Here is a 19,321-nt window from a genome sequence, read left to right on the forward strand (position 1 = left end):
TGAGCTCATTCTCAAAGCCACACATGAATTTGGGTGACTTGACAATCAGCAAGAGCTCGGCATCAAGGCTGAAGCTCAAGGGCAGCAGGCCTGCAAGGCAGAAGGCAGCTCTCAAGCTTATGGCCATTTTTGCAGCTTTAGTTACAGAAATAATCATTCTTCTCAAACTTTTGGAATTTTGCAGAGAGATTGTTCTATCTCAGAGTTTTTCTAAGCTAAAATAATGATGAAATACATATTTAGCTGCCTTTTTATATAAATACAGTGAAGAGCTGCAGGAACTTTAAAGCCAAATGCCACAGCTGATGTTTGTGAGCATGGCTCTAGTATGGGCAGAGTAGGCCAGATCCCTTGCTAACGAAGTTTTGTTAGCATAGTTTGGAATCAGTGGAATTGCACCAAAGCTGTACTTTGGCTTGGCTTAATTTCCCTGCTTTCATCTGACTTTTTTTTTTTTTTTTTTTTTTTCACAAGCCAGCCCAGTCCGGATCTATTCAGTGCCTGGGAGTGTGTTAGCCAAGAGACAAAACAGCTTGTCTGACACACGTCTCTTTAGTGCACCAGTGTGTGGCTCATGGGGCCTCAGACTGGATCACTACCATCAAAATATGTTTTCCTACAGCATAATAAGTCATCCTGCTGCCTTCTGATGTTAGGGATCCCTGGTCCAGCTTGTGGTGAAAAGGTCTGCTTGCAGAAGGCATTTCACTTTCATTTGACGTTTCATTAGGGAAAAATTCATGTCAATCTTATGTGGCCAGTGTAAGGAACAAATTCAGGCTAATTTTTGCCAGGATGCATGTTTTTATTCTGTGTCTTCATTAGTGTTATGGCAAGATGATATTTCAACCTAGACACCAACTTCAGTGGTTTACCACCAAAAAGCAAATTGAGTTGAAACTCAATGGTAAAGCTCATGTTATTTTGGAAAATCTAAAGAAAGTCATGGTAATTTTTTTCTTTTATTCCTTTTTTTTTTTTTTTCCCGTATGTGTTGGACAGTCACAATAAGACAGGAACATTTTCTGATTAACTAATTACTGAAGCCTATTAACTTTTCCACTCTCATTCTATTTTCAATTTTTAGTGTTTCTTCAAATACAAAATGAAAATAATAAAGATCTAATTTTTTTAAAAGAAATTAGACTAATTTTTAATCTCATAAAACATAGGAAATTCCAAGCAATGTTTTTTTGTAACTCTGCCATGTTGCACATGCCTCTCTTCTCTTTTAAACCTTTGCATTGGCCTTCAAAAAATCCTGGGAAAACACTGAAAGTTTGCCTGAACCAGCCTTGTTGATTCAAACTGTCCTGAACTTCTGGCACTTTTAGGCATCCACATCCAGATTTTGTGATTTGAGCTCATCTCTTTTGAAAATAACAACATAGAATTTCCAGACATTTCTTTGTATGAACTTAAAATTTAAATGAAAATTTATAAATCAGTGTGATTTTGTTTCCACTGAAGCCAGCAGAAGCAGAATCCACATCCTTTGGGTGACTGACACTTCCCAAAACATGATTTTTGGCCTTTTTGGTTTTGACCATCTGGAGAGCAATAAGTTACATCGAATATTCTTTATGTAGTCCTTCGAATGAGACACATAAAACTCTCTGACCTGTTAATGTCAACTACATATCCCATAAAGCCTAAAGGGCTAGAGTGAGAAATAATTTTTGTTCCCTCCTCCCAGAAAAGAAGGGTTTTATGATGATTTCTTTGGCTGAAAAATCAGGAAATACCAAGGAAAACTGAGTAGGAAGATGCCAGAATCTTCTTTAGTGAGATCAGATGTTCTTTTTTTATGTACTTATCCATCCATCCATCCATCCATCCATCCATATATATATATATATATAAACCCCAAAAATATGTATCTATACCTGTATATCTATCTGTCTATCTATCTATCTGTCTATCCGTATGTTGTTTTTTGTTGGGTTTTTTTTTTTTTCCCTACAACTCCTGTTTACATGAAATTGTCGCCACTGTGAAATCTCTGTCTGGAAAGCATGGCAAAAACGGAGCCTTTTAGAATAGAGTCTCTGCTACCGATATAGTTATAAATTCAACCTATCGTTCATACAAAAAAAAAAAAAATGTTGTATAGCAGAATGCAAAAGGAAACATTAATCTTGCAGCCTCTTCGTTTTGTGTTGTCAGACAGTGTAAGATCATTTTGATTCTTGCTTTGGAGAACTTTCATGAAACTCTGTAGAGCTGTACAAAGCAGAGGCAGAGGGTGAGAATCTCTCTTGTTTCTGATCAAAATGAAGTGATGTGCCAACTAATGATGACAGAAACCTGGAGAGCTGTAGGTGCTCCCTTTTGTGGGAGATATAAAATAGAGATTCAGACCGCCGTTACAGATTGCATAATGTCCTGGCTAAATTTCAATTAAGGTAATTATATTTGGCTTTCCTGAATTCCCTTTGAAGCGTCAGTTGGGCACAGTGATATTCAGTTCCTGGCCTGAACTCTATCACTGTGATGCCGGGCATTGTTACGCAGCTGCCTTGTTCCATTCTGTGCTGAGTGGAGTAACCACCTTGGAATTTGGTCATAGTAGCGTTAGCAAACACTGCTCTTCCATACCTTCATTTGTCTCAAAATGTTTGTTATAGAAAGTAATGACTTGAGCCTCTTCTCCTGTGCTGCTTGTTGGTATTTGTAAGAATTATCTCCATTTTGCAGATGAGGAAACTGAGGCATAGAGATTCTGAGTGACTTTTCTAAGTTCACAAAGCAAGTCAGTGGTAGAGCCAGGAAGATAACCTGGGAATGCTGGATCCCAGTGCCGTGCGCTAACAGCTAGGAAACACTACCCCCCTGAATGTAAGTTATTGTTATTAAGATGCGGTTTATCTTTCATGTGAGTTGCCATCTGTTATATTGCCTACTTGCTATTAGTTATGAAAGCTATTCACATTTTAAATTGTTTTGCATTCTCCCAGCTACTTAAGTCCGCAGTAGACTTTTTGACAACAGTAACAGCACTTCTCATGTTAAAGCACTGGACAAATATCAACTCATTGTTTTTTTAGTAAATTTTTGCAATGTCATAAATGCGCAGTTTAGAATGAATTTAAACAGATTTTGAAAAGTCCACTGTTTTTGTGATGATTGGTTCCGTATCTGTTAGTTGTACCATAGTTAAAACATGACTTTCATAGTTATGATGATGAAGATAAATTTCCAAATGGTAATTGAATGTAAATTGAGACATTGATAACTCTATGTGTCTTGGGCCTAGCAGCTCTGTGGCTGCTAAGATCTTTCTAAGATGTAGTAGAAAAAAAATTATTAATCTTGAGCTCTTACTGACGCTTCTGGGGATCTGAATGAGCCCAGGAAAACTAGGTCAGTTTAATTGGAGGCAGACTGGAAAAGTCACGAGTAGAAGCTGGGACAGGGACTGGAGCTGTGAAATGAGAGAAGACTCCTGAAAAGTAAACATTGTTCTGTTTTTCTTTCTGCGTATGGATGGACAGTAGTGGAACGCATTTGTTTTGATTAATCACCATTTTCAAGGCAGCCAGGAAGCCCTGGCTTGGGAAGGGAAACCTCAGCAAAAATGGACAAATGTCCTTGTAATTAAAGAGGAAAGTAGTTGTTCCAAACTACTCAACATGTACTAGCAGGTGGGAACAATGTGTGAGACTGCCTAACAAAGTCAGAGGGAGCTTGGATTCTGATGCCTTTTCATCTCTGAAGATGGTCAAGCAGCAAGGACCTTTGTGATAAGTCTCATCTGTTTCTCTTCATGTGATAAAGCCCACTGCATTTCTTGAAACTTATATCTTCCAGTGAGCCAGAGCATATATTTCACAAAGATAGGTAAGCTTAATCTTTAAGTAGAGAACGACCACATTTAAGTCAATTCTTCTAAACATTTCAACATCCAGTTCACTTTTGAATCTGAATTTGTCTAACTTTAGCCTTGGTCTGATGCATAACGGAGCCTTCTTCTGTCAGAAGTCTTCTTGCCATACATGTTACTAAGAAATTCTGCTGGTCAGGCTTGTTGATTGTGAATTTTTGGCAATGACAGTACAGTTTGAATATAGGGACTACAGAGTAGTGGAATTTGAAGGGCAAGGGAGTACTGGTTTCAGAAGAAATGGTGAAACAGAGAAGAAAAGTTTATACAGGGGCAGTGGTTTTCTTTCAGAGTAGGTGAGGAAAAATGAAGGAAATACGTAGGTAAATACGAAGACCAGGTTATAAAGAGGAAAACAGGCTAAAATAAGAGTGAGGGTCTTTAGAATGGACACAGAAAATAGTATGAAGAGTGAAGCATCATAAAGGTATTAAAGAACAGAAAAGAGAAACAAACACAGTTGGTGATGGTCAGTAAGATCCGGACAAACGGGGAAATAGCAGATTATGTGAAGAAAGTAACAAAAAATAGTGGTAATTCATCTGTGGTAGTATGGACTAGGGCTTCTGAGTCAGTCGATAGTTCCCTGTCTCACAGGATACCAACGAGCTTAGCTCATTATAGCTTTGAAAATGTAATGCTTAATCTTCAGGTTAGTGAGGAGCTGGTATGGTTTTAAAGCATCTGAATGCCTTCAAACTCTGTGGAAAAAAAAAACTGACCAAATTTTCTGCCCAAGAACACTCCGTGTTCACTATTAAAACTCCGGTGTTTGGAGTATAACAAAAGGGAGGCCTAATTAGGTGAGAGAAAGCTCTTTCTACATACATACTTGTTTTTTCTTTTTTTCCTAATGACAGAAGAACAAAGAACAGGGTAAAACTTTCTGAGGGTAACTGTACTTCTGGTTTTCTCAAGTTTGCTCTGTCTCAGCCTCCTCTGCAGTGGAACCACTCCTCGTGCCAGGACCTGGAGCACAAGGAGTTGGACCTGTTCCTCATTTCTGCTCCCTTTCGCACTGCAGCCTTGGACAAGTCGCTTAGCACCCTTGTTCCAAATAGCTCCAAACCACTCCAAAACTAAGCCAGCGGTTTCCTGCCTCAGGGCTGCTGAGAAGATTGATTCAATGCAGGCTGAAAAAATGCTACAAAGTCATCAGGTGCAAGCAGCAAGGTTGCATTTATCTTTGGTTTTCACTGCAGTCAGTGTAAAGAGTTGTTGCATCTTTACCTCATATTTTGTGTCATTTCTCTCGTCTTTCTTCACCTGTGAAATAATTCTGATAAAGTTTGCCACTGGTACTACAAAAGGTGTGTCTTAGAGTGTAACAAATTCACTGCACTTTGAAGATGTCTGTGTTCTCAAACCTTGATAAAATTATATGGTTAAGGTAAAATTCTGGTTGATTTCTATTAAGACAGGTATTTTTATTTCTAAAGGACTTTGATTTTCTTTTCAAAATATGCCTGGTGCTCATCGGTCCGAGAAAATAGAGTGAGACAAAAGATAGTTTCTAAGTTGCCATTTTTTTCAGGCCAAGCACTGAAATGCTGCCAATCTGGATTGATCATATTAGCTTTTAAGAAGATGATATATGTTTTTATTGTATGCTTGAAGATGCAAAAAAAAAAAAGCCAGTCCTTCAAACTGGCTTTGTATGACTGACCTGTTGCTGGTTTGATGGAAGTGCATGGAAGTAAACTCCATCACACACACTACCTGCTAGGAACACTTATCTGGGTATTGTTGACTGATCGATCAATGAGGGTTGTACTCTGATCTGATATCTTTCAAACAAGGCTATCCTTTTACATTTGTACAAGAAGAGAAACGAAAAATTACTCAGAAGGAGAAAAAAAGAAACAAAAAACTGTTGGAAATATGAAAGTAATTTCTAAAGCCATTTCTGCCTGTCACTGGTGTGAGAAGAATTTTCATTCTCTTTAAGGCTGTTTAAAATATACTTTGGGGCTAAAATAACAGAGAAGACGATCCAATCCATTCTTAGGCCTGAAACCACAATGGGTAACAGATCCTTCTTGCCACATCACGTCCAATGAGATCGCTTACTGGAAGAATTGGTCAGAAAACTTCATTAGTGATTGCAAAAAAAGAAAAGTAAGAGAAATGAAAATGTTCTCTTTTCCCTTCCTTTTTTTTTTTTTTTTTCCAAGGCAGAACAACAACAAATAAGTCAACAATGTTTGTATTGTTTAATTAAAGATAACTCCGTTTTTTAGGTTTTCCAATGTCTGTGAAACTTATTTCTTCCTATTTTTTTTTTCATGAGATGAAATACCAGAAAACTGTGAAAGCAGTTAAAATTTTCATTAAAATTTTGCATTTTTAATTTGGTATAAAAGATTATTCTCTCACTTTCTGCTGCCCTCCTGCCTCTCTATTCCATATTCATGCACAGACTCCTGGCTGGCTCTGAATGGCACTTAACCATTCACTCCTTAGAATGAGCAAGTGGCGACTCCATAAATTTGTTGATTAAAGGTGAGATCATGGTAGGGACCACCCTGGATTCTGGAAATTGCACTGCTCCTTGAAGGTACTCTTTGTGAAGCGAGTAAGGAATATGATAGCATCACTTCTAATCAGAATGAATATCATTGCAGTTAGCAGTAGTTGTCACAAGCTGTATGGGTACATCAGGAATCTGACATTAAAGCTTTCATGTTATAATGTTTCTGTCACTTACTTGATGCATAATTTCTTTCTTCTCTGTTTTGACTTTTTTCCCGCATTAGGACATCCTGGCATGGGTAATAAACCTAAATTTCTTTCATTTCTTTGAGAGGTTAGTTAAGGAGTTATGTGTGTGGTGGCACCAATATTTGGAGTTGTTCCTGTTGAAAGACCAGTGCTGCTGGCTTGGTCTGAACTAACATTTTTTTCCCTGCTGAAGGCACACCTTTTTTCCAAAGCATTAAAAGACAACAGTAGAATTAGGATACTCTGTGATGATGAAATTAAAAATCATTATTTTAGAATAGATGTTAATATTGCTTCTCTGTCCACCTGTAGCACCGTTTAAATGAGCTGAATGGAATGACAGAAGCATGAAGGAGGAAAACTAAATGGGCATTATTGAGCAGATGGGTGCATCTGCTTTGTTACTTTCTCACTGTTTTGTATTTGAGCTGTTTATTTTCACTCTCTGGCTGTCAGACATAACATGAATTAGAACTGAAAGACTTTCCCTGAAGTAGGACCTAAAGTCAGGAGTCGACCAGTCTCCCTGGTCACTCTGCCATTTTGTTGTCTTCTGTAGTTTGTCTTGCAAAAAAAAGAGTTATGCAAATTGGGGTTGCAGTTGAATTTACTTCCAAGATATAGCAGATAAAAGAGAGGAAGAAATTTGTCCCACTGGTATTAGAGGAAACCTTGAGTGATCTGACCCAGTCAACAGATGTCAGGAAACATTGCCACTTGTGGAAAAGTTAATGCTTCATTATTGCTCATAGACAGATATACCTCCATAAAACACCTGGAAGTGGTCCACAGACCACAGACAGAATGTCACTAAGGCTAATTTTTAAAAAAAAAAATGGAAAGAGAGAGCAGTTTTTAAGAGATAAATTGATCATCAGCTGGGGTGAGGAAGTAATCCGTCACAGTTGTGTCTCATGTAGAAACCCAGCATGTTACAGGGTCACAATCCCTTTTATCAGATGTTGACCACCGTAAGGGGAAGGCTATCAGACAGCCTGAACCATTACTTTGATGAGAGGAGCTCACAGGAGAGAAACATTACTTGTGGTGAGACTGAAGGTGAGTGAGGTAACCACAGAGTACACTGTAAGAATGTGGATTGTGGAAAGCACTGCTTATAGGAGGAAGACAGATGGATTGATATTGGCAGTACCAAGGACTAGCTATTCTCTTTCACCATCCTGGAGTGAGGTGAAACCTGCTGCAAGTAGTAGTGGAGAATAGTTGATACAGATCAGACTCCACCAAAGTAACAGTATTGGCATTGAGAGCAGAAAGTTTTGCAGATTTCTCTGTGTGTGCACTTGCTACTGGTGTTCCTGGTGGGTGGCTGAATCATCCTGATGGCATTCAACAGGAACCAGCTGCTGAGAATATTAAAATGCAAGCATTTATTCCTCTAGAGAGACAGTAGCATCTGCAAAGTTTTCCTGTCTTGATAGTACAGATAATCCCAGGGAGTATTCTCTAGTAGTTTTTAACTCTCAATTCATTTATGCATTTTCTTTAAAGCCGTATGCGCTTTGTATCTGCTCGGAGAGACAAGTCTAGTCTTAGATCTGAGGCCTCCACAAGTCTCAGGCAGGTAGTTTGCAAGCCCTCTGTTCAGGCTGAGGAACCTTACGTGGGAAAAGGAATCCAAGCTTTCTCTCCTTCCTTCACCAACCATTTTTTCATCTTCTTTTTCTTGGGTAAGATGCCTTGGAGGCTGCTATGGAACAGAGCATGAGCCCTCTGCCAGGCCGCGGTTCTGTGAGTTGCATATCAGTGTGAGGTTTGGCTTAAAATTCATTGTGGCAGTGATTACAAGAAATGGTAAAAATTGCAAGAAGGCAATTTACTGATATGTTAGATAGGATGTTAAGCATGCCCATTACTATTTGTATTTGCTGTCATTAACCCCATCAGGAGTGGAGAGTATTCAGAACCCTGTCAGGAGCAGGCTTTAAGTCAGACAGCTGTAACACACAAAGTCATAACCAGAACATCTGAGGAAAGGGGAAAAGAAGGCAGTAGCAACAGTCTTTCGCTCAACTCCTCACATCTTTCTGCTTTCCTTACAACATGTTCTCATGTTAATAGTTTGTGAATTCACATACTAACGATATTCATAGGAAGGGAATGGCAGAGATTCTTCCCGTGACATATGATGTGAGAAAAGGTGCAGGATTGTTTTACAGAGAGAGGGAAATGGAGTTCTTACAAGTGCAGCTGCAGTGTTGGCACAAGGGGAAACAAGCTGTAGCCAGCCAGAGTTGTGTGGCAAAAGCAAGGGTGAGGATTGTGGGTTTGTTTAAAAAGCAGAATAATTTGGTGTGCTCATCAATGTAGCATTGTATTAAAGTATTTTAGCCTTATCTAAACAGGCTTGCATAAAATACCCGCCTACCTGCAAGGCAGGGAATAGTTTGAGCCTGTTTTTCCAAGCTGAAGTATTAGCACGTGTTAGGTAAAAGAACAGATTCCCTCCGCACAGCAAACCTCCGCTCTTAGAGTCCACCTTTCGTCATCTCCAGTCATCCTCAGAGTCTGGCAGGATATGTCAACAAATCAAGGTTTTGACAGGATCTTACAGACGCAACAAGTGGGACTACAAACACCACTCTTCAGAGTTTATTGATAGCCTCTCTCATGATGTGACAGGCCAAGGAAAGCTGTCGTAGGAGAGGTGACAGCAACAGCAACATTTTATAGCCGATCTGATTTCAGCTTTGCCTTGGAAAGAGCTGCTGAAACCTCTTAGCAATGTTAAGACATATAGTTTAATCTCAGTGAAGCATCACAGTGATGATGCATACATCAAAGACTCTGTTGTGCTTTCCCCTTTTTGTGTGAATTATGTTTGCTCATTTGTTTAAAAAAATAGCATAATGATTTCAATTCTAAGAGGCTTAAGCCCAAAGCTTTGAAAAGTCTTAACAAAGAATGATTTAATGAACTGGCTATTGTGTTTATTGTTATGCTCAGCTACTTAAGTATGTCATAAGGTCTGCAATACAAACAATTAATGGTCAAGCTTCTGAGCTCAAGTGCTAAGGTCTTCTGCTTTTAGAAAGGGAGAAGTAGTATTTGAAGACTGTTCCCACTTAAGCAGTAGTGCAATAAAACTGCACTGGATTTAGATGTAAAGGCTTGGGGTTGGATTTGTTGTTTGTTGGTACAACAAAATAACATAGAACTAACTCCTGAAAAACAGCAGCACTAGAAAAATTCAGAAAATACTGAATGATACTCAGCTTTCTTTCACCCCAGCATTTCCTCTAAAGAAAATTTTCTCTGTTAAAATAGTCGTAGGGAAAAAAGCAGTTCTTGAGCTTTGCCTCAGTAGTGTTGGAGATACGAAGAGTGTTGCACTGGGAGAGTCGTCCTCATCAAACTTAGAGAGAGGTCTGATCCATATTGCGTACCATGAGACATCATGTTTTTAGTCTTCAGGGCATCAGGAGGCTCTTAATCCAGCTCAGCTGACAGCATTGAGGTTGGTATGCAGTAAACTCAGAAGCAGTAAACTATGTTTCCCAACAACTCCTGGAGAGCTGGGTTCTCTGGTGCAATGAAGGCTATGAGTAATGTGAAGAAGATTCCCATTTCTTTAATTCTTTATATTTTGTCATGGGTACTTCATGATTTTACTGCTTTATTGCACTTCGTATTTACAATGAATAATGAGGAGATGGGGGTTAAAGAGAAATAATTATTTTTTTAAGATGTTTATTGTGCTCAAATAGCATGGATCCTCCAGGGCAATACCCCCCATCTAGTCAAAGCAGCCAGCAGAAGGAAATCTGGAGACAGATTCAGCCACTAAGAGTGAAGTCAGACTCAGAGCTATGATAACAAATTCCATCCTGAGAAGAAAGGAAAGTCTGAGGCTGCCAATGGAGCAACTGGTTTGGAGCCATCTGCAGAGCTATGACTTGGTTCTCCCTTTGCCATCCTGTGGCTGAAATAAAACTACGTCTGTGAGTTATTTACCTCTTTTGCCACAGGAAAATAGCGAGCCTGAAATTCCCGCCAGTGCTGCCCGCATAGCTGCCCTGTTTTAACCTCAGGATACTATGTGACACCTGAGTGGTGAGCTACGCTAATGCTGTGGTAAATACATCACTTACTCCAAAAGTAATGCCTCCTGTTTGTTTCTGTGGAAACTACAACAAAGGGCACAATAACAATAATGCATGCAGAAGATTCTCAGCTACAAAAACCTATTTTTCAGCATAGTCACCATCCAATTCCTCACTGTGCTCACATCCACTGCTTGGTCTCTACATACGTTCAACAAGCATTGATGAATGTCCATGGGTGCCATTTTTCCAGATGGAGGAATTCAGTGATACACCTTTGCTTCATCTGCACTTCCATGTCATATGGCATTCTGCCAGACTGCCCCTCAGCTGTCATGGCAGCAACATGTATCAGGATACTGGTGGGAAGGTTCAGTCTCTACTGCCATTCCACCAACTGCTTTTAACGTTGTGGGCCATCGTAATAAAATAGGAGGCATTACTGTCAGAACATCTCTCATTATCATGGTAGTAGTTACTACTGTGTTACGTTTTGTTAGGAATTCTTTATGCAGCTATTTGGGTCAAGTCTTGTGCTTTCTCCACTCCATTTTGGTCGATGGATGTTTCCCCTGACTGCTTTCTATTCTGTCAGGTAGTTTCTGTGAGTGACAAAACTGAAACCCAGGGCCAAAGTAGTTGAGAGTTCAAGTTGCCCATTTTGGGATACTGTTGTATTCTATCTCTGGTTGGGAAAAGGAAATGTAAATCCCAGAGCAAATACAATTGAAGCTGTTTGAAATCTAGCATTTCAGACTGAGACCGCTGTGGAAGTTTAGTAAGCTCCTACACGAGGCAAATGGAAGTGGGTACTGAGGACTGGGGCAAAGTAATGTTTGTCATTAACTGCTGTACGGAAATCTGAGTTATCCTTCACGCAGGTTTTGCAGAGGACTGAAGGTTCCATGAGACATAGAAGAGTTTTTGGCTTCTTGTAGTCTCTGATGTCCGAGTGCACAGAACACTGTGAGGAAGAAAGAACAGTAAAAAAGATATCTCTTCTCCCATAATCTTTCTGTAAATCTCAGCCACCCTATAGGGTAACTTCTCCATTAGTAGCTTTCACTTCCAGCCACAAACACTGGAACCACAAAGACAGGCATTCATTCAAAGATGATGAAGACTTCATTATGTTTAGAAAGTTCATCACAACACATTTACTTGTACGCTGTAAAGTAGTTTCACAAATTAAACCTAAGCGGTTGTCAAAATAAATGAGCAAAGTGTGCTTTGTGATGCTTTATCCTTTATTTATTTATATTTTGTATTGTCTGTTCAAGTGTTTTCTAATTTGAAAAATTCAGTTATTTGTGATAGGTCAGCATCCTTGCTACTAACTTGAATTAGGCAGATCATATTATTTTTTCTGACTAGATACCCTCCTAATAGCAAAAGCATTAGCTGAAAGACTTTTATGTTTGGGCTGGAAGACCATGGTCACTGCAGATAATCCAAAGGATTACTTCATAAGGGATTATCCTAAATTAGTGCTTTCCCAAACTGCCTGCTCTGTCACAGGTTGTGTCGCTTCTGTGCTAGACTCTGCAACAAGCCACATTTCAGTGTTTGCAAGAGGAGAGGTTCCAAAAGAAAGTGACGGAGGTGGCAGAACTGGGTGACATGTGGTAGGCAAGTCAGTGAAGGGAACGGCATGCCACGCACCTGCTTTGTGGCTCTGCCATGCCACAAGTTAACATTTTGATGAGCAATTTCCATTCTGTTGTTTTCTCTCAACACATGGGGTTCAAAAAACAGTTAAAGGAAAACTGTACCCATTTGCTCATCCCCAAAGCCTACAATTTCAGAAGTCTGCCAGATTAATTTTCACATATACAGTATTTCAGAGTTGAAGTACATAAGGAGAGCAGTTTATCTTTTGAAATGGTAGTGTGATGGCTAAAGAATAGGTGTGCATTGCTCTAACTTTGTGAAATGCCTCTGATTGATGGTTTATAATTTAAAAAAAGAAAAATCTTTCTTTCCGCATAATCAAAACTTTCAGAAGTTTCTCAAGTCTGTGTAATAATCATGAATACCAACCCCTATAGAAAGACTTTTTTCTCAACAGCTGTGTACAAAAGCTAGAGAAACACAACAATCCTTTTGCTGGCTACATTTCTGTAAAGAACCTGCTTTTTATAATCACCAACTTGAACTAGGCTGCACATTAAACCTGCACTAGGATGATATAATATCATCTATTGATCTACTATGCTAAAACATTTCATTTTTGCCTATGTTTGCTCCTTAGCATCCTCTGTGTGAGGGAGGTGGGGGAATGAATGCAGAACTAGATGGCATTGAGGTGCGATAAATGATGTGGTATCACAAAAATGTGTTGTGTTGGCCATATATTTTAGTCAGAAATAGGCTAACCCTTTGCTAATTTACCCTGAGAAGTAACTCCCACATGACTGAGGAAGGAATTAGACACGTAGTTAAACCTCTAATCTGATACTCATGGAGCAGATTTGGTGGTAAAATTTGGCTACTGAAAAGTGTCTGGCTACTGGTAGGCCTGTATCTGTGTAATTGGAAAACAGAAGAGATTCTCTCACTTTAATCTGACGCTTATCTCCATCCTCCTTAAGGCAGGAGGGAAGCCAAGGGATTTAGCATCTTCCTTCTTTTCTTGCAACCTACTGAGACTAACTATGGTTAGAAGCTCTTCTTGATGCATTTTATGGCAGGATGTCCATGCTGCTAGAAGCCTTTTGTTGCTGAAGTCTGAAGCATTAAATCATTCAATAACCCCTTATTTTTGTCTTCCAGGAAAGCGTCAGCTTGTAAAAAGTGACATGATCAGCACAAAAGTCAGCCTTTGACATGCCCTTTCACCTGCAGGTCATGTTCATGCACTCACTACTAGAGCAGTTTAAAGGTTTTCAGTAACCTTTTAATAGAGGTAATTTCACCGATCCCTTTCAAGGGGTCCATTTGATTATATATCAGTAAGGAGAGATGGTATTTGAGAACAGTTGATATGCTCACAATTTTTGTAAGCAAAGACCTTGACAAGTTCCTCCGCAGTCAATCTCTTTGGGCTAAAATTTCAACCTATTACATGGGGATTTAGCCACTCGTTTCCCATAAACATCAATGGGAGTCATGTGGCTAAATCCCTGTGCAACACATTGAAAATGTATTCCCTTATGTTTAAACTCATTTTGATGCAGATGTTTTCTTCTGCAGGAAACAAGTGAAACAAAGAAGCCATTTATTTCTTTTCATTTGTGTCTACCCCAGATCACCAAACACCTAAATTATCTTCTCTTCTGCCTAGGTACCAGAGTATTCTGTAGGATGTGCTGAATGTATGTATGACACTAAGTTAAGAGGGCAAGCTTCAAGACGTTAGGACAATGGATGCTAATTTGTATTTATTACCTACTCATGTGTGGGAAAAATTGCACAGATGACAGGCTCTCTCTTCACCCATGAGAACAAGATTTCTCATTTCTCTCAGTTCTCCATCACCTGCTGTGTTACATATTAAAGGAGGGACAACATGCTCTTTTTGAGGGATTTAACTAGTGCTCTTTGAATGGAAGTTGCAGTGTAGGACCCACTACTTGCCTCTTGGTTGATTTATATTTACGATACTCTCTTACAAGTGTAATGGATCTGCTGTGATCACAATACAGAGTTCTGCTTTACAAATTTCCTTATTGAAGATGAGAAAGATCTTTTAGGCCAAATATTGGAGGAAGGGGAAGTGAAAGGCTATCAGGATGTAGGCACAAATGTGAATATACTATTTCAAAATCATCACATATAACTTTCAATAATGGCACGTGTGTGCTAAGATGCAATTTTGTGCCTGCAAAGAATTGTGTTCATAATAAATGGCAGGTGCTTTTAAAGCATTTAAATATTGCATTTTCTATTTCCACCTGCACACCAGGTAACTGGGTATTAATATGCTCCTACTTGAGCCCATGATTCATTGCAGGTGCAGTGCTCTGGAAATCAAGGATTGCATTGAGGTCCTGATGAAAATCATGCCCTCAGGCACATCTGATCTCCATTTTGATCAACAAGCCAAAAATAAGACTTTTACTTCAATTACAGTTCATCTGATTTTGAACTTAATGATGCAACTCAAAGTCTATTGGCTTAGCTCCTGAGACCCAGGAAGGAGGATGTCTGGGACCTTGTCTATTCAGTGGAATAGAGGTTCCCATTAAATTCACTCTGATCTCATTACATGTCTTTTATTTGTTCAGAAGCTCTATTTTTGCTCTTCCTGGCCTTATTGAATCTGTTGTTGATTCATTGTGCAGCCTTGGTATTAATGAAAAAGACTGCCTCACTCAGGTCTCTCCGGAGGGTGAGGTTTTCCATAGCCCTGTGTCTGTACAACGCATTGGAAGCACAGAATCCGATGGCTTGCCTTGTGAAACTAGATTTGAGCACAGCTTTATTAATAGGCTGATGAGATGTACCAGCTTGGCTGGGCTGTCTGCCTCCATAATGAGCGAGGGCTGCATTTTCCTTTCTTTAACGATCAGAAAAAATCCTCAGTTATGCCTTTCCTGTCCCCCTGCTCTCCACATTCCTATTTCAAAGGCCTCTTTAAAGGTCTCTATTATCTCAGCTGCCTTTAGGTGTCACTCGAAGCTTTGGGTTCCTCCTGTTCACCCGGCCCTTTGTATATTTAGTTTTGCCCTCCCTGCCATTCAACTGCTCTGGCAGCTGGGGACCCCTGGTCACCCCGCCTCTACTCCATTCTCCATTGCCCCACTTGTCCATACTCACCGCATGCTTACTGCTGCTAATGGAAGATTTTGATTCACATGGTTTGGTGCTTATGTAGGGCACTTAGTTGAAGGAAAAAAAAGTGTTTCATTTTGGTGGCTTTTCTCATTTTAAGGATTGCTAGGTGTCAAAGGCTGGGTCTGTATTGCTGGATTTGAAACTCTACTGCAGGAGAGCACTGCTGTCCTACAATTTGTAGCAGATGGTAGGACCTGTATTTTTAACTTTCGGAAGAGTGGAAGGGCTGCCTTCTGTCCTGCTTTTGTCAGGCACTGTCAGGCTGTCCCAGCTCCTTTCACTACAAGACTTCAGGAACTGTTAATCTGGTCTTTTCCATTTCGAGGCTGATCTGAACATTTTAGAGTGGGCCAAGTACTTTCTTGGCCTTCTGACTAAGCTTAGGTGGCTCATATGGTAATTCATTAATTTGGAGACTGTGTTCTGCCTTTGCTGGGAGTTAAGAATGGTGTTCTAATAGCTTCCTTCCATCTGGAACAGTCATAAACCAGATGGATAAAGGATTGGCACCACTTATTTTGACTCTACCCAACTCACCCCATGTAAAGAGACCTCGCAATATTTCCCAGACAATTGTTGCATGTATCCAGAATAGCAAGCAAAAAAATATCAAGATCAGATGTGTAGGCTGCCATTTGGGGAGAGCATTGGAAAGGTGAGCAATACAATTATCCCTTCCTTTGCAATGCTATGTTGGATTCCATCGTTAGAAACCACATATAAGATGGTTTTGAACCTAAAAATTATTTTAAAATTTTATTGCCTAGTTTCAATTCTAAAGATTAGAGTACTTAGGGTTAAGACAGTTCAGTGTGGGATTTGTTTCTTAAATAGAATGGCAAAAAGTAGGTTTTCAAGGTTGTTGTGTACAAAGATCTTGGCAACTTGTCTAACTAGATCCATTCTCTTCCTCCCTGTTTTCATGAAAATAAATTCATCATGCTACATTTCACTGCATTCCTTTAATATGATTTAATAAGAATGAGAATATTGCCAGAGACTAAAAGTTGCACCTACATCTACTTATTTGGTTAAATTAAAAATAATAATATTTAATTAAGGAATGGCTAGAAGGAAGCAGCCCTGATGTGTTGTAAATAACGTGTCTTTATAGAACTTGTCTTTGGTCCAGCCCTGCATTGTAGTACTGGGAAAGTTTCAGAAACAATTCTGATTCTGCTGAATACCAGAACAGATACATAATGGTAGCCTACTTTATTTTTTTGCTTAAAGAAATATGAAAGGGAAGACTGTAAAATTCAAGTAGCATAATAAAAGGATTCACAAAAGCTCCTTAAGCAGATCAGAGAAGTCATGTAGATGTGCATTGCAGAGTGCAAGAAGGTGAGTCTGAAATGTGGAAAGGTATAGGAGGCTGTTAAAACCAAACAAGTGCTTTTCCCTCAGTGGAAGTCAAAGCAGAACCATCAGAAAGATTGAAAACCTCAGATATAATTTACAGAAAAAAAGGACTCAACCGTGACTGGAAAAGTGTACCCATACAAAGACAGAGGTTCTGTACTTCAGCTTGGGAGGAGAAATATGCAGGGTTACTGTTAGAAAAGAAAAGGGAACATTTAATGTAGGAAGGCTGCAACATTGCAAAGATTTTCTTTTCATTTATCATTATTGTATTTATCAAAGCCCTTTATGACTTTCCACTGATTAAGGTCCTTTTAGACCACTTTCAGAAGAGGATGCATGAAAGAAGAAACAAACATAAATTGTGATGTATCATCCAGGACTCATGCTGCATATGAATCCTAGAGTCAGGGAACTGAAAAGAAGGCGTTGGAGCTCCTAGCCAAAAAAATTTAATCTTGTTCTTGAAATTAGCTGGGGATGCAAGGAGTTTCAAGGGTTTCTCTAATATTTTGAAAGACCAGGAAGTAAATGGATTTTGTAAATTTTGCTTCACTAGTTTGTAAATAATTTACCACTCCAGATAAAAATGTCAACAGTTTTTGTAGGCTTGTAAGCCTTCACTGGTTGTTTCCACTTGCTTGGAAGAGTCTGTCAGTGCCAGAGTGCTTAAATGCCTACTGATTCCCCTTGTGAAGAGGAGAGCCCTCTGCTCCTGGCTGTCATACCATGGAAGGCACCTTTTGAAGCACTGAATGCAAGGATATTCCTGCTACCGGCTAGATTCTGTTCTGAGAAGCACTAGCTGGCAGCTGGTACTGTGTATTGAATCCAGCATCCATTTCCTGGGATAGCCACAAAGATAGGAGAGAGATGGGGGACATGTTATCACTACAGAAGTTAATAATTGAGTCCAGTCTGTCTTTGTGGTTTTGTGATAAGGAGTATATTAGAAGAGCCAGTTCCTTTTAACAGTTTCTGCCTGAAATGTGCTGGAATGTGAAGTGCTCAGATGAAATCCTTCCTGCCAGCACCTCTCGTTCTTCATCTTCTGCCATTCCCAAATAACAAATTTCTCTCAAGAAAGATGCTAAATTGAGGTGTTGGGTCAAAAGAATGTGTCCCTTTGAGTAACTCATCAGCTTAACATACAGCTGTGCTTCTCATTATAAAATCAAGTTAAACTGAATAATAAGAAAACGAAAGCACCACAGTAATAATCGGAACATATTGGCTTTCAGTGTTGTTTCACCTGACCTTCAAAATGTGGAAATCCGCTGTCTGATCGGTTATTTACAAACTCCAGAAGAGAAAGCAACCTGTTAACGGCAGTAATCCAGCTTCTCTATTGCCATGTTGGTAGCACTGCTATACAGTCCAGAGAGTAAAATTTACACTTGCACATACTATTTGCTGCTAACTCCTTACATTGGTGCTGAGTGAGTGCCAAAAACTCTGCTTGAAAAAGGGACCAGCAGGAAATCAGCAGCTTCTGTCTCTTAAAACACCAGAGCTGTAGAAACTGCCTAGCAAATACCATGGGTGTCAGCTTTCTGAAAGCACATAGGCTATTTTTCATTATTCATCCTAATTGTTCACGGTATTAAAGTTACATTAGACTGGTCTTGCTTTTTGCCATTTTGGTTCAGTACGTCTTCAGTCAGCTGTTGCAAACTAGAAAAGCTGGAAACAAAAGGCCTGATCCTGCTCAGAGGGCCGGTGTCAGTGATGTTAGTGAGACTACCAAAATAAGAAAGACCTGTGAGGATTAGGCTCTCAGTGCTCATACCAGCTGAAAATAGGTTGGGACCCAGTTCAAATCATCAGGCAGTGGTGGCAGCTAGAACTGCTTGATTCTGAAATCTGACATCTTGCGACCTGCCTGTGCTGGAGGCACTTCTGCGGCCTTGTAGCAAAGCTTTGAAGGCCAACATATCGTTCCAGCACCAGTCCCAGATTATGATCTAAGTAAATAAATAAATAAAAAGACAATTCTCTCTGTCCTCAGCACAACAAAACAGTGCATAAATACAGTCTTGTGAAATGACATCTGCTGTTCAGAAGACCAAAAGGCAGGAACCGAGAAGGTCGTCATTTTGGCTTCTCTTACTTGTGCTTGCCTGCATTCTAACCGTAGCATTATTAACGTAAAATGTAGCTGCTCTGCTTTCTGTGAGCTTTTTTGTTATCTCTAATAAATTAACACCTTACAGAGAAGTGCTCTTAGCTCGCCATAACGACCGGTATGTTAGAAGTATTGATCTCAAAATACGGATTACTGATGCAATCATTTGCCCCAGTTGCAACCTTTTGTGATAACCTCTAATGCAACAGGCATTAAAAAATACAGCATGTGATAACGGGGGCTGGTTAGTTACTCCCTAGCAGAGCCAGGAAGAACTCTGTATTTTCACTTTGCAAACCTTGGCAAAGACATAATGCTGTATATGCCAAATTTTCAAAAATGATGGAATTTTGCTTTCATGCCCAGGAATAAAATAGCCTAAGGTACCAA

At 39.6% G+C, this 19,321-nt stretch overlaps 1 protein-coding gene across 17 annotated transcripts in view; it reads left to right on the forward strand.

Annotated features, from left to right (window-relative positions):
- Positions 1-19,321, forward strand: part of ZBTB20 (zinc finger and BTB domain containing 20) — a 473,540-nt gene that overhangs the window by 363,995 nt on the left and 90,224 nt on the right. Inside the window, exons 1-2 of one of the 17 annotated variants that reach the window (XM_090150649.1) lie at positions 2,548-2,616; positions 2,698-2,838. The exons of 15 other annotated variants lie outside the window; for them this stretch is intronic. The gene's annotated coding sequence lies outside the window, so the exon portion shown is untranslated. Of the gene's footprint in view, positions 1-2,547; positions 2,617-2,697; positions 2,839-19,321 lie in introns of those variants that run through there. One more of the 17 variants, XM_090150632.1, reaches the window with a different exon arrangement.

The sequence above is a fragment of the Phasianus colchicus genome, chromosome 1, assembly GCF_987193195.1.
Source record: "Phasianus colchicus chromosome 1, bPhaCol1.hap1.1, whole genome shotgun sequence".
NCBI lineage: Eukaryota > Metazoa > Chordata > Aves > Galliformes > Phasianidae > Phasianus > Phasianus colchicus.